The sequence below is a fragment of the Sceloporus occidentalis genome, unplaced genomic scaffold (genome assembly GCF_023333645.1).
Source record: "Sceloporus occidentalis isolate IW3139 unplaced genomic scaffold, rSceOcc1.0.p SCAF_38, whole genome shotgun sequence".
NCBI lineage: Eukaryota > Metazoa > Chordata > Lepidosauria > Squamata > Phrynosomatidae > Sceloporus > Sceloporus occidentalis.
The window spans coordinates 499,843-512,148 of record NW_028317018.1 but is presented as its reverse complement, the minus strand read 5'-3'; the positions used below and the strand labels follow the sequence as shown (position 1 = coordinate 512,148).

The window sequence follows — 12,306 nt, the reverse complement described above, 5'->3', positions numbered from 1 at the left end:
GAATTTCAAATGCCCAAGAGATGTCTAGTTTAAAGATGTATGGTTTGACTGGCCAAATTAAATTGGCCAGGTTAAAATATGTCACTTATAGGTCATAGGCGCAGACTGACCAGATGTCAAAAACAAAAGAAAAAAAGCGTACCTCCCAAATGTGGCCTTTTAGCCCCCAAACAACCTGACAAATCCATGCATGGGTCGTATCGCTGTACTCAAGGGATGTTGCTAAAGGCAAAGGCTGCTGGAAGAATTGCATGTAAATAATTAAAATGCTGGGATTTAAAATACCCTGGGGTGTTTAGTTTTAAAAAATATAAGGTTTGATGCGGTAAATTAAATTGGCCAGCTTCAAAGATGGCCAAATTAGGACATGTGGGCAGAAGGACCAGATGTCAAAACTCCAAGCAGATTCCCAAATCTAGCATTTTACCTCCAAAACAACCAGGCAAACCCATGAATGAGTGGTATCACTATACTCTGGATATGTTGCTGAACACATATTGAGCTGTTGTTTGACAGTGACATCTACCAGGTACTATAACGTCATACCTGAAACCGCGGTGAGCGTGGAAGGCGGTGGACGTGGTTTCAGTGTTCTGCACCGGGATATGACATCAAATTCTGACGCACAGCATCCGTTGCCACGTGTATCGCAAGGGAACAGGATCAGAGGTCTGTATTAACAGATCTCCCTTGACTGATTTTAGGCCAGTTAGAGGAATATCTTTGATCTCCCCAACGAGCTTGCTACTCTAGAGGCGGACATTATAGTCTGTCTTTGGAGGGGTGCCTACACGAAGCTAGCTTGGTGGCACCCCTCTGATGAGTGGCACCCAGGGCAGACCACCCCCCAGGCCCCACCTAGGTACGCTACTGTTGCCTCCACCTCCCTTGCTGCTATAACAGCCTCTGCTCTTCTAGGGAGGCTTCCTACTAGATTTGGGATTGTGTCTGTGGGAATTTGTGCCCATTCAGCTAAAAGAGCATTTATGAGGTCAGGCACTGGTGGTGTACTAGAAGTCATAGCTTGCAATTGGTCTTCCAGTTCAACCCAAGGCATTCAATGGGGTTAAGGTCAAAGATGTGTGCAGACCACTTGCGTTCTTCAGCACCAAACTGTATGAATGAACTGGATAACTAGCCTACAAGATATAAACTATATAAAGAACATAACAAATAAATATTTCGCTGACAACATCAACTGTGGAGTATAAGCTTGACTAGTATGGCGTGCCTATAAATCTGTTTTAAGAGGAACACTTTTATTAAGAACACTATTTAAACATCCTGTGGACATTCCTACAGTGCCTGAAACAGTGCCTGGTGCATTTTGGCTGTAGTGAAGTGTATGTATCTGATATTCTGTTGCTGTCCCCACCTTGTCCTGACTATGATTTGTCCGTATATCCTGTTGCTGACTTCGGCTTGTCTTAACTATGATTTGTCTGTGGATTCCGTTGCTGAGCCCGGCTAGTCCTGACTTGGATTACTCCTGCAACCTACCTTCCAGGTACCTGGTTTGGGGATCCACCCAGAGTGTCAGATCCTCCCGGAGTGACACTGACTAGAGAACAGGTAGTCCCATCACAGAGGAAAAAGTTAAAAATGTTATACAATAAATACATTGGAAAAACATTACACCCCAGGACCAGATGGTTACTCAAATTTTTTTCATACACAGGAATTTATAAAATATCTAACAGATACGTTCAATGAGATTATGAAGCCAAAAATACTGCCATATAAGATGATGATATTCTAATATTATCCCAATATAAAAAAAATGCAAGTCTCTGCGTTTTGCAAAAAAATTTGTCCCATCTCCCTACTGAACACAGATATTAAAATCTATGTAGGACTGGATGTATGATACAATAATGGAACTGTATATCTCCTTTAGGGCAAGGGAACGTCCTCTGACTGATTAGTTTATATGCAGATGACTTAGCAATTACATTGGAGGATCCAAATACGTTCTTGAAGGAATTGATTAGACTTATGAACATTTATAGTTCACTTTCAAATTATAAATTAAATATAGATAAGACAATAATATCTGGGGAAAAAAGATTACTACAATTTTACTTGGACCATGAACAGTTTGGACAGTTTATATTTTTAGGAATAAAGTAGACTTGGGCGCCAGCAGAAAGTTCATGTTCCTTTTCGTATTTGTTTTCGGGAAAAACATTTTCTTCTGATTCGATGAAATGTGTCGTCTCTGTCTTCGGTTTGGACAAAATTCTTCCAATATTTTTGTTTTCGGTAATCCCATTTGTCAATCCGGTTGCCATGAAAACAAGAAATAATAAAATAAACGTTAAAAGAGTTGAATTAAAGGACAACTCTAATGGGGAAAAAGGTTTCTTTAAACTCTAATGACATCCGAGCTGCTGTAAAACTCATCCGCTCAGCTATTTATGTAACGAACAAACCTTAACATAATTAGCATGAAGCAGCAGCAGCCAGGGAATGTTTGTATAACGTATTCAACAGAGAAATTATTCCTGCACATATTTATAATATTAAATAAATACAACAAGTCCTTTAGGTGCAACATGGGCGCAGTCCATCATTGTACAACACGTGTGCAAATTCTGTGGGTGCAAAGTGGGTGCAATGGCAAGTCATTTTTATGTTCCATTTTTTGTTTCCTTTTTTTCTTCTGTTTTTGCCCTATGTCATGGACATACCTGGGAATACCAGGACGCAGCCAGGACTGCCCACTGATGTCAGCGGGCTGTCCCACGACATCTGTGGGCGGTCCCGCTGATGTCGGGGGCGTTCATGCTGATGTCAGGGGCGTTCCCACTGACACCCCCATTTAAAGGAAAAATGGGCAGGGAGTGGGGCGTGTCAAGACCTTGATCCCGTGACCAGGAGGATTCGGTTCTTCACCCAGAGAGTTCCCAGCAGGCCTGGACTGGCCATCGGGCACACCGGGCATTTTCCCGGTGGGCCGGGCGGCCCAGGGCCGGATTGACGTAGGGGCCCCTACCTTAAAATAGACTCAGTCAGGACCGGACTGACTGGGCCTATGCGGCCGCATTAACACAGGGCATAAGGGGCACCTGCCCCTTAAGCCCGCAGCAACTGCGACCGGGTCCGCCACTCTAGGGGGCCGGGCAGCCCCCACCAGGGCCGGCCTTAGGGGTGCGCAGCCGGGTAAGATCTGACCTCGGGTGTTGTGTGCCCAAAGTCAGCGACAGGGGCCCAGCCCAAACCCTGAAAAACAGCCCAGACCATTTTCCCTCCTCCACCAAGCTTTGAAGTAGGCACTATGCATTTTGGTAGGTGGCGTCCATCTGGCTTAAGATAGTGTAACTTGATTCATCACTCTAGATAGCATGTTTCCACTGCTCCAGAGTCCGGCATGCTTTGCACCACTGAAGCAGACGATTGCCATTAATCATAGTGATATTCCACTTCTGCTTGCAGCTGCTTGGCCATGAAAATTCATTACACACAGCTCCAGAAGCACGGTGCTTGTGCTGATGTTGCTTAAGGAGGCAGAGTTGGAACGCTGTAGTGAGTAATGCTATATTAGGCAGAAGATTTTAACCCTCTTCACATTTCAGCATTTGGCAGCCCCACTTTGTTAGTATGTTGTCTACTGCTTTATGACTGTGCTTGTGTTACTTCTAGATGCTTCCACTTCACGATAATAACACGTCTTTACTTCTAATCATACACCTAACACCGGGTGTCTTGATGTGGACCAAGTTTTCCAGAACACATATAATTTTTACATAGTGCTGACTAGTCCAGATAAAGTTCTGCCCTCCAGTATGGAAGATGTATAACTAACTGGTTCCCTTCCATGAGTCTATATGGGATGTATATCTTTGCTGTGCATTAATATGCAAAACTCATACGTGTCATAAAAAAAACATGGTTGATGTGGTCACCCTTATGTAAAGGGGGTGTAGAACTAATAATGCAAATTTCTGATCAGAAATCTGAATAAATCAACTCTGGGTTTTGTCGGTGGTTGGGGAAACAGTAAACCGTTTATTTTAAGGGTTAAGAAACATAAATAAAATAATTGTCCTTGTGTTATAGAATAATATTTTCTAAAGCATGACAGAAAATAAAATGCATGGCAATAAAATTAACACAAAATTAAAATTCTGTTTGTAATTATATTGTGCACAATAAGCAACAACTGTAATACATGCTAATTAATTAATAGTATAATTAATAGTATTGCACTCTCCTAAAAGAGCCAACTCTGGGTGTTGTGGCAACCCAGTCTGTGTATCTCCTGTACTTTCCAGGTCTTAGGTAATACTGATGTCCTCTGTAGTTGGGCTCCTCATAAAAAATCCAGTCACCATTAAGCACATGGCAGGAGTGGATGTCATGAAAACAGAATTGGTCGTAGACATAAGGACAATCTTCAGTGAATTCCATTGTATGACCTCTGAAATCTTCATTCTCATAGATCCTTAGAAGAAAAGGACCCCGGTGCTTGGAAAACAGAACACATTACATGAAAATAGGTAACTTCATAGGTAACTTCCACAGGAAAAGCCTGGTTCTTGTGAATTAGTTTCCACAAGCATTTATGACGCAAGCATTGTGATGTACAGTATATATAACTACTCATGACATCAGTATAAGAAAAAATTAAAAACCTGAATATAAGACTACCCTATAGGAAAAATGTTTTACTAGTAAATGTTAATTCACATGTAAACAATTTTTCACATTTAATAAAAAAATTGAGAATTGAGAATTTTTTTTTGTTTTTATTACCTTTTATTTGCCAACCTGCCTCTCCAGTTATGCACATCTGCCCCCAGGCTTGCCACTCTGCCCCCCAGATATGCCTTATACCCCCTTATATGCCATTCTGCCTACCTGATATGTCACTCTGCCTCCAGAAATGCCTTATACCCGCTATATGCCACTCTGCCTCCAGAAATGCCTTATACTCTCTATATGACACTCTGCCCCCCAGATATGCCTTATACCCTCTAAATGCCACTCTGCCTCTCTGATATGACACTCTGTCTCCCTGATATGCCTTAAACCTCCCTGATATGCCTTATACCTCCCTGATACACTTTGTAACCCCCTATATGCCACTCTGCCTACAGAAATGCCTTTTAACCCCCTATATGCCACTCTGCCTACAAAAATGCCTTTTAACCACCTATTTGCTACTCGGTGCCCCCCCCAACTTACCAATGCTTCCCCAGACTTGGCCCCTGTACTTCAGACTCCCTGGTGTCTAGTAGGGGCACCTGGTGGACGTCTGCACACTGCGTCTAGACAGCCTCTGCTGCCCGTTCTATGACTGAGCACCGGAAGGTCATATCATGCCGGTGCTCCGTCATAGAAGCGGCGGCGGAAGTGCCGGCAGCAGCGGAGGTTGTCTGCATGCCTCACGCAGACGTTCGCCGGCTGCCAAGGAGAAGGAAGCAGATGCACGTAGACAATGGCACTTCCTCTGGGGCTTGTATGATGGAGCACCGCAAGGTCATGTCACGGCGGCGCACTGTCATAGAAGACCCCAGAGGAAGTGCCGGCAACAGCAGAGGCTGCCAGAGAGGAAGATCCAGGTCCCCTCTATTTGAGCAAATAAGGTATTTTTGTATAATTGGCACAACTTTTAACCATGAAGTTCTGGTCTTAATTCAGGTAGCATATAACAATCAATTTAATATGAACCATCTAATTTCTATTTAAAGTAAATGTCATTATATAACTGGATTTTTTCTGCCACCAAAGCTGTAAATGTATGTCTCACCTGTGGAGTCAGGTGACAGGATCTGACAGAGTCGTTAAATCCCATCCATTGTTGAAAGTTGGGATATGCCCCTTTTCTAAGGAAGTACTGGTGTCCTCTGTAATTGGGATGTTCATAGAGTATCCAGTTCCCATTCTCAACCTTGATAGAATTACAACGGCTCAGATATGCGGAGATGTCAGGATTGTCGGAGTTGCACTCATAGGAGCGGCCCTGGAAGTTTCGGTCTTCGTAGAAGGTGATCTATAACAATAATTATATTAGCAAATTATCTATGCCCAAATATAATTATGATGAAATTGCCACTGATGTCATTGCCATCAAATCTAGTGCAACAACCATACGGCATACTATTATGTCCTTGGTCATCTAGATCATGTTGTATAAGACGAAGGGGTTAAGTGTATGGATGTCGTCACTGTCCTACCTTGAGGAAAACTTACATACAATACAATGGCTCTTAATCATCGAGCCAGATGAACTACAAATATATGTAGGAAGGGACTTCATTAGCATGCAACAAAGAATCAGATCAGCGTGGTATTTGAGGAAAGAAAGTCACTGAAATACCACCAAAAGGAGACCAGGGCCCACTGAGCTGTGAAATCGGTTGAGGTTTGTGACTTTGCAGTATTGAACTGAAGCTCCCATGTGGCAACATTGCAGTTTATTGATCCAGGATGCAATGGCCTCTTACCACACCCTCCCCTGGCTCTAACCATGCCATCAATTAAAGTGTCCTCCTTTGGAAGCCTGTGAAACGTGGGGGAATATGCTGTCTGGTACTCTACTCCTATTACCTATCTCTGCTTACCGCAAAAATGATAGTTGTCCTAAGTAGAACTTTTGGTAATATTATATGTTTCCTTGCATGGGAACATAATAAATCACTGATTTACTAAACTAGACAGTATATAAAATAAAAAAATGGTGCTCATTTAATCATTTAAAATATATATACAGTATTTGATATAAAACACACAGGAAATGTAATTAAATAATTTACCTTAACCATGGTGAGTGGAGCTATTCTGTAGTAAGTGAGAGTTGTTGTCCAAAGCTAAAGGTAGAACCTTTTTTATACTCTGCTCACTGCTGATGTCTGCATACATTGCAAATGAGTTTTTCTGTTTACTAAAGGAAATGTATAGCTCATTTGTTTTTTATTGTTGTGTAGATTATTCTTTCCTTGTTGCTTTTGTTTTAAACCCAACTTTTTGTATCTTATTGTATGCTGTGGGAGACTAGAAAAGTTATTTAATCAAAACTGTGACAGTCACGAACTGTTGGCAGTCACGTGATACAGATGTTTGGTGTATAAAAGCCACTTTAAACAACTGAGAGTTCCATGGCTTATACGTATGTAAATCTTTCGATATGTTTATTAATGATCATTTAATATTTACTGTAATGGCTATTATGGTATTTTGTTTTTTATATATATAAATGTATACAAAAGGAAACATACATACAAGTAAAAAAGACAAACAAGTTCTATACCACATTCATACAAAACAAACCATAAGAGACCAAATGCATGTGTGTGTACAGGCTGGATTCCCTGGGGACCTAGAATATAACGTTGTTTTTAATCTATACATACTCCGTTTGCTCAAAGGCTCTACAAAGTCTGAGTAAAAATAAAAGCTAATGGTTTAGTGTTTCCAGATCTGTCGAGAAAGCTTTCCAAATCGACCAAATTTCAATATATTGTGAATGTTTTTTATTTAATCTATATAATCCTTCTTCCATATCTCATTGATTGTTAATTTGGATTTTAATATCTGTCCATTTGATGTTGCTAGGGGATTTCCATTGTCTTATCTGGGAGATTTCATTGATGTTGTTCTCTTTCCATTTTTTTAGATTGATGTTATGTATATTTAATTGGAGAACATCAATAGGAGTAGATAGGAGGAGAATATTGTTTATTCTTAACTTTTTCTTTAATTGTTTAAGGGAGAGTAAAACATCTCTTACAATAGCGTTAGATATTTTATAGATGTTTTCTTGATCCAGGTTTGCCCAAAACAGACTAAATAAATCTAGCGATGGAATAGATTTCTGTTCCACTGCTCTCCAGAACGTATCTTCTTTTGCTCTTTTGTCCCATCTCAAAAAGTGGGTAAACATTATTATATCATAATTAGAGATCACATCTGGTACAGATAGACCACATCTGCTTGTATTCCTAACCAGGTTTTTGAATGAGATTCTGTGTTTTTTCTCACCCCAAATATATTTCATGAACAGATTTTGGAATTTCGATGGCAGCCTTATCGGTACCTTCAGTGGAATAGATCTAAATAAATATGTCAGTTTTGGCATCAAGTATGCATTTACGCAATTTACTCTACCTAACCAAGAGATTTGTTAACATTGTTATAATTTTCCTCGATTAATTCCTCCAAATTCATCTTAATCCTAACTCCTAAATAGTCTATGAATTTCATTGACCAGTCCCAATTATATGATTTTTTAAATCTGTCTATTTGTTCCGGAGTGAGATTTGCAGTTAAAGTTTGAGTCTTCTGTATATTTAATTTATAACCTGAGAAACTGCCAAACTCTGTTATTACTTCTAGCACTCTATTAATCGAATCTTCCGGTTTAGTTAATGTTAATAAAATATCGTCTGCGTAAAGGGATATCTTGCTTTCTCCACCCCACACTTGATGCCATGGATCTTATTGTCCCACCGTATCAGAGAAGCTAAGGGTTCAATAGTTAGAATATATAATAGGGGAGCTATTGGGCATCCCTGTCTTGTTCCGTTTCTGATTTCAAACCAGTCTGAGTCCAATCCTGCCCCAGTTACTCTGGCCTGCAGGAGTGTGTATAAAGCCATTGTGTTATTTTTGAAAGGGCCAATTATACCAAATGCTCCCAAAAAGGTCCAGCTCACTCTGTTGAATGCTTTCTCTGCATCTAATGCTAAGAGAACAGATTTTACATGGTCTTTATCAAGTATGTCTATCAAGTTAATTCAATTTTAAGTGTTATCCCTTATATTCCCGTTCTTCACAAATCCTGTTTGGTTTTTATTTATGAGCTCAGGGATAATTTTTAACCTATTCGCCAAAATCTTTGAATATATCTTAATATCTAAATTAATTAACGATATAGGGTGATAGTTCAACAGAGTCGCTGGGTCCTTGCCTGGCTTTGGGATTCGAATCAGATCTACTTGTAAAAAATCTGCAGGAATTATGTTATTTGTTGTAAATTCATCAAAAACCTTCAGGAGCTTTGGAGAAATAATTCTTTCAAATAATTTATAAAACGCTACGAAAAGCCATCTGGGCCTGGTGCTTTCCCGTTTTGCATGTTCTTTATCATTAATTGAATTTCTGTCAGTGTTATAGGGGAGTTCAAAAAATCTAGATTACGGGATGAGACTTTAGGTAGTTTACATTTAGCTAGGAAATCTTCGATTGCTACCTTAGATTTACAATTTTTTCAAGATTATAAAGGGATGAATATTATTCTTTAAATGCATTTCCTATTTGTCTAGGGGATAAATATGTATGACACAGAACATATTATTACTCATTCAGAGTCTTCACCTCATGCATTTTAAGAAGGGGTTACCATATAGTCAATCCATTTGGAAAATAACTATAATCAGAGCTTGAGTCAATTTTGGAATGCTTAGATGATGTGACTTTGAATTTAAAAGAGAGAAGTGATCAAACAACCAGTACACCTATAGCCTGGGTAGAGTATTTCTTCAGCTCCTTGCCCCTGTAACTAAAACATCTGCACAAAGTGACATTAGAAACAAGATACACACAATATCTCCCTCCTCTTCCTCACACTACTAACCCTAGGCTCACTCTTCACACTCTAAACCCTATGCTGACACACATAGATGCTAACACCATATACTAGCACACCCGCACACACATGCTGATGATAAATACTAACACACACTAATGAAAACACCATACAAACATCATATGCTGACACACAATCATGCTGACACCCACCTGGTCAGGGTTGTGGCCTACCTGTAATGCTTGCCTCATGGTTTCTGTTTGTTAGGGCACACCCATTTTCATTTATAGCCTCTGAATACAGCTAACCCTGCCTCTTCCTTCAGGCTGTAGCTATAATTACTAGACTTGCGCATTCGTCTTCGGACGAACATGAAAACGAGCACGAAGAGGCCGTTTTTTTGTTCGTTCCGAAGACACGCCGAAGAGAATACAGTGCCGGCAAAACGTAGGCGAAGACGAAGACTCACAACCACGAAGAATCGAAGATTCTTCGTGATCGTCTTCGTTTTTGCCGCGCAGCCGCCAAAATTTCAAACAGGAGTGAGCTGATCTCGTCTGTCCAATCAGCTCACTCTTGTGACGTCACGCTAAGGGTCTCGTCCAATGCCTGTGCTGCTGTTTTTTTAATTCTGAAGGCGCCTTTATAAGACCAGAGCTTGCCTGAGAGATCCATTCATTTTTCGCTGTGACTGCTTTGGCAACACTGCTGTGCTGCATCCGAGCGTTACAGAGAGATTGTTCTGTTCTGTGTGAGACTGGTAAGCCTTAGCCTGCCATTTCTCACAGTGTACTTCATCCTCACTTCAGTGCTACTTAATATAATTAATAATAATAATTTTATTAATTTAATTTTTATTTAATTTGTCATCAACTGTAGTGTAAGTGCTGTTGAGTTGACAGTGCACCCAGTGTCTCAGTGGCACTGGGGTGCCCTTGCCCTGGGCTGGCACTAGTGCCTACTGCCTGTCCTGCTTAAATAAATTAAATAGAATTTATAAATAATAATTTAATAGAGTCTATAATTTAATAGTTCATTATAATATTATATATATATATTTGTCAGTCATATATATATATACTATAGTATACTAGTGTAGAGTGTACTGTAGACATTCATCTACTAGTGTCTAATTTAAAATCAGTAATATTAATTAATATAATTAATAATTGAATTCATTATAAAATTATATATATATTTGTCAGTTATAGTTAGTAATAGTATACTAGTGTAGAGTGTACTGTAGACATTCAAGACATCTACTAGTGTCTAATCTAAAATCAGTAATATCAATAATTCTATAATTCTTTCTTATCTTAATAGTTAATTAAATTAGCTATAAATAAAAGTAATAATATTAATTAATTACTACTAGCGTATAGTTCAGCTAATCTTATTAGTACTGGTGCTGCAGCTCTATAGTTTGTGCTTTGTTTTAGCAACAGCAAGAGACCAAGTCAATTTTTCTTAATTAATAATCTTTCATTTTATTGCATTTGTTTTGCTCACCTCAGTCCATCAGTGAAGTGAACTTGTTGGGCTAGTGAGTGCAGCCGCATAAGTGCTGTGTGTTTTTGTTCAGCAAGCAGTGAAGCTAACTGTTTTGCTGTGACATTTTATTTTATTTCTAATTCTTTTCAAGAAAAATTGACTGTGACGAGCTGTACTAAGCAAAGCTTCAAGCTACTAGCTGTAGTACTAAAATAATTCTAATCTTCTTTAATCTTAATCTATAATATATTATAAATAATATATAACAATATAAATTCTAATTCATAATCTATAATATAAGTAATTCTAATTCTAAATTCTAATTCATAATCTATATTCTTCTATCTATAATACATAATATATAAGTAAATTATTTCTAATCTATTAATATTATATAACTTAATATTAATTAATAAATCATACTGAATCTGATTTAACCTCACTTTAGCTTAGTGGGTTTGAGAGCGTCTGCCTAGAGGTAGACTTATAGTAAGGAAATATAGCTTTAGGCTAGCATAGTAGTAGGCTAAGCTCTTAGGCCCGTGTCAATTCAAATTCAAAATAAAATACTGCTAGTTATTAAATAGTTAATCTTGAGTTAATAATTTAAATAACTTTAGCACTTTGCCAGATTGCACACAACAGCACAGTGCAGTAGTGCATAGTTTTACTTTTTAAGCAGTAGCACTGAAGAGAACTTCCTCTAATTTTTTTGTCTTTAATTCGTTTTTCCTTTTTTTTATTTTTTATTTTTTTATAGTTTTTTAAACACTACACTACACTACACACACAACACAAAATTTGAAATGGATCCTCCTTTTGGGACTAAGGAGGGACAAGCTCCATCTACCACCACCACCAGCACCACCACCAGTTCTAAGATGCAGCCTTTGCGTCAGTCTAGTCGGCCAAGTAGGCCAAGCTCTCGCTTATCATTTGGGGAAGCATTGCTTGAAGGATCATCAAGTAAAGGAAAGGCACCAAAAGCAGGCAGTAGTAGTGCGGCTAGGCCCACAAGCTCTATGGTTTTTTACGGAAAGCCTAAAGCACCAGAAGCACGTTCAAAGTTAAAGGGTAGCACAAGTAGTACCAGCCCAGTGACTAAAAAGAAGTGCCTTTTGCCCCAAGCAGCATCTTCCCCATCCACAAGCAGCATGCAAGGTACCAAGCAGAGCCAAATTAGCAGCAAGACTCAGAGGGGTCCCAAACAAAAGCGATCTCATTCCTTTGTAGGGAAAACCACCACCACCACCACCCCCACCGCCTCTACCACCACTAGTGCTGCG

The 12,306-nt window shown here is 39.2% G+C and overlaps 1 pseudogene; it reads right to left on the bottom strand.

Moving 5' to 3' along the window:
* Positions 1–4,194: 4,194 nt before the first annotated feature.
* LOC149290567 (gamma-crystallin 1-like) lies at positions 4,195–5,998 on the bottom strand (annotated as a pseudogene).
* Between the last annotated feature and the right edge of the window lie 6,308 nt (positions 5,999–12,306).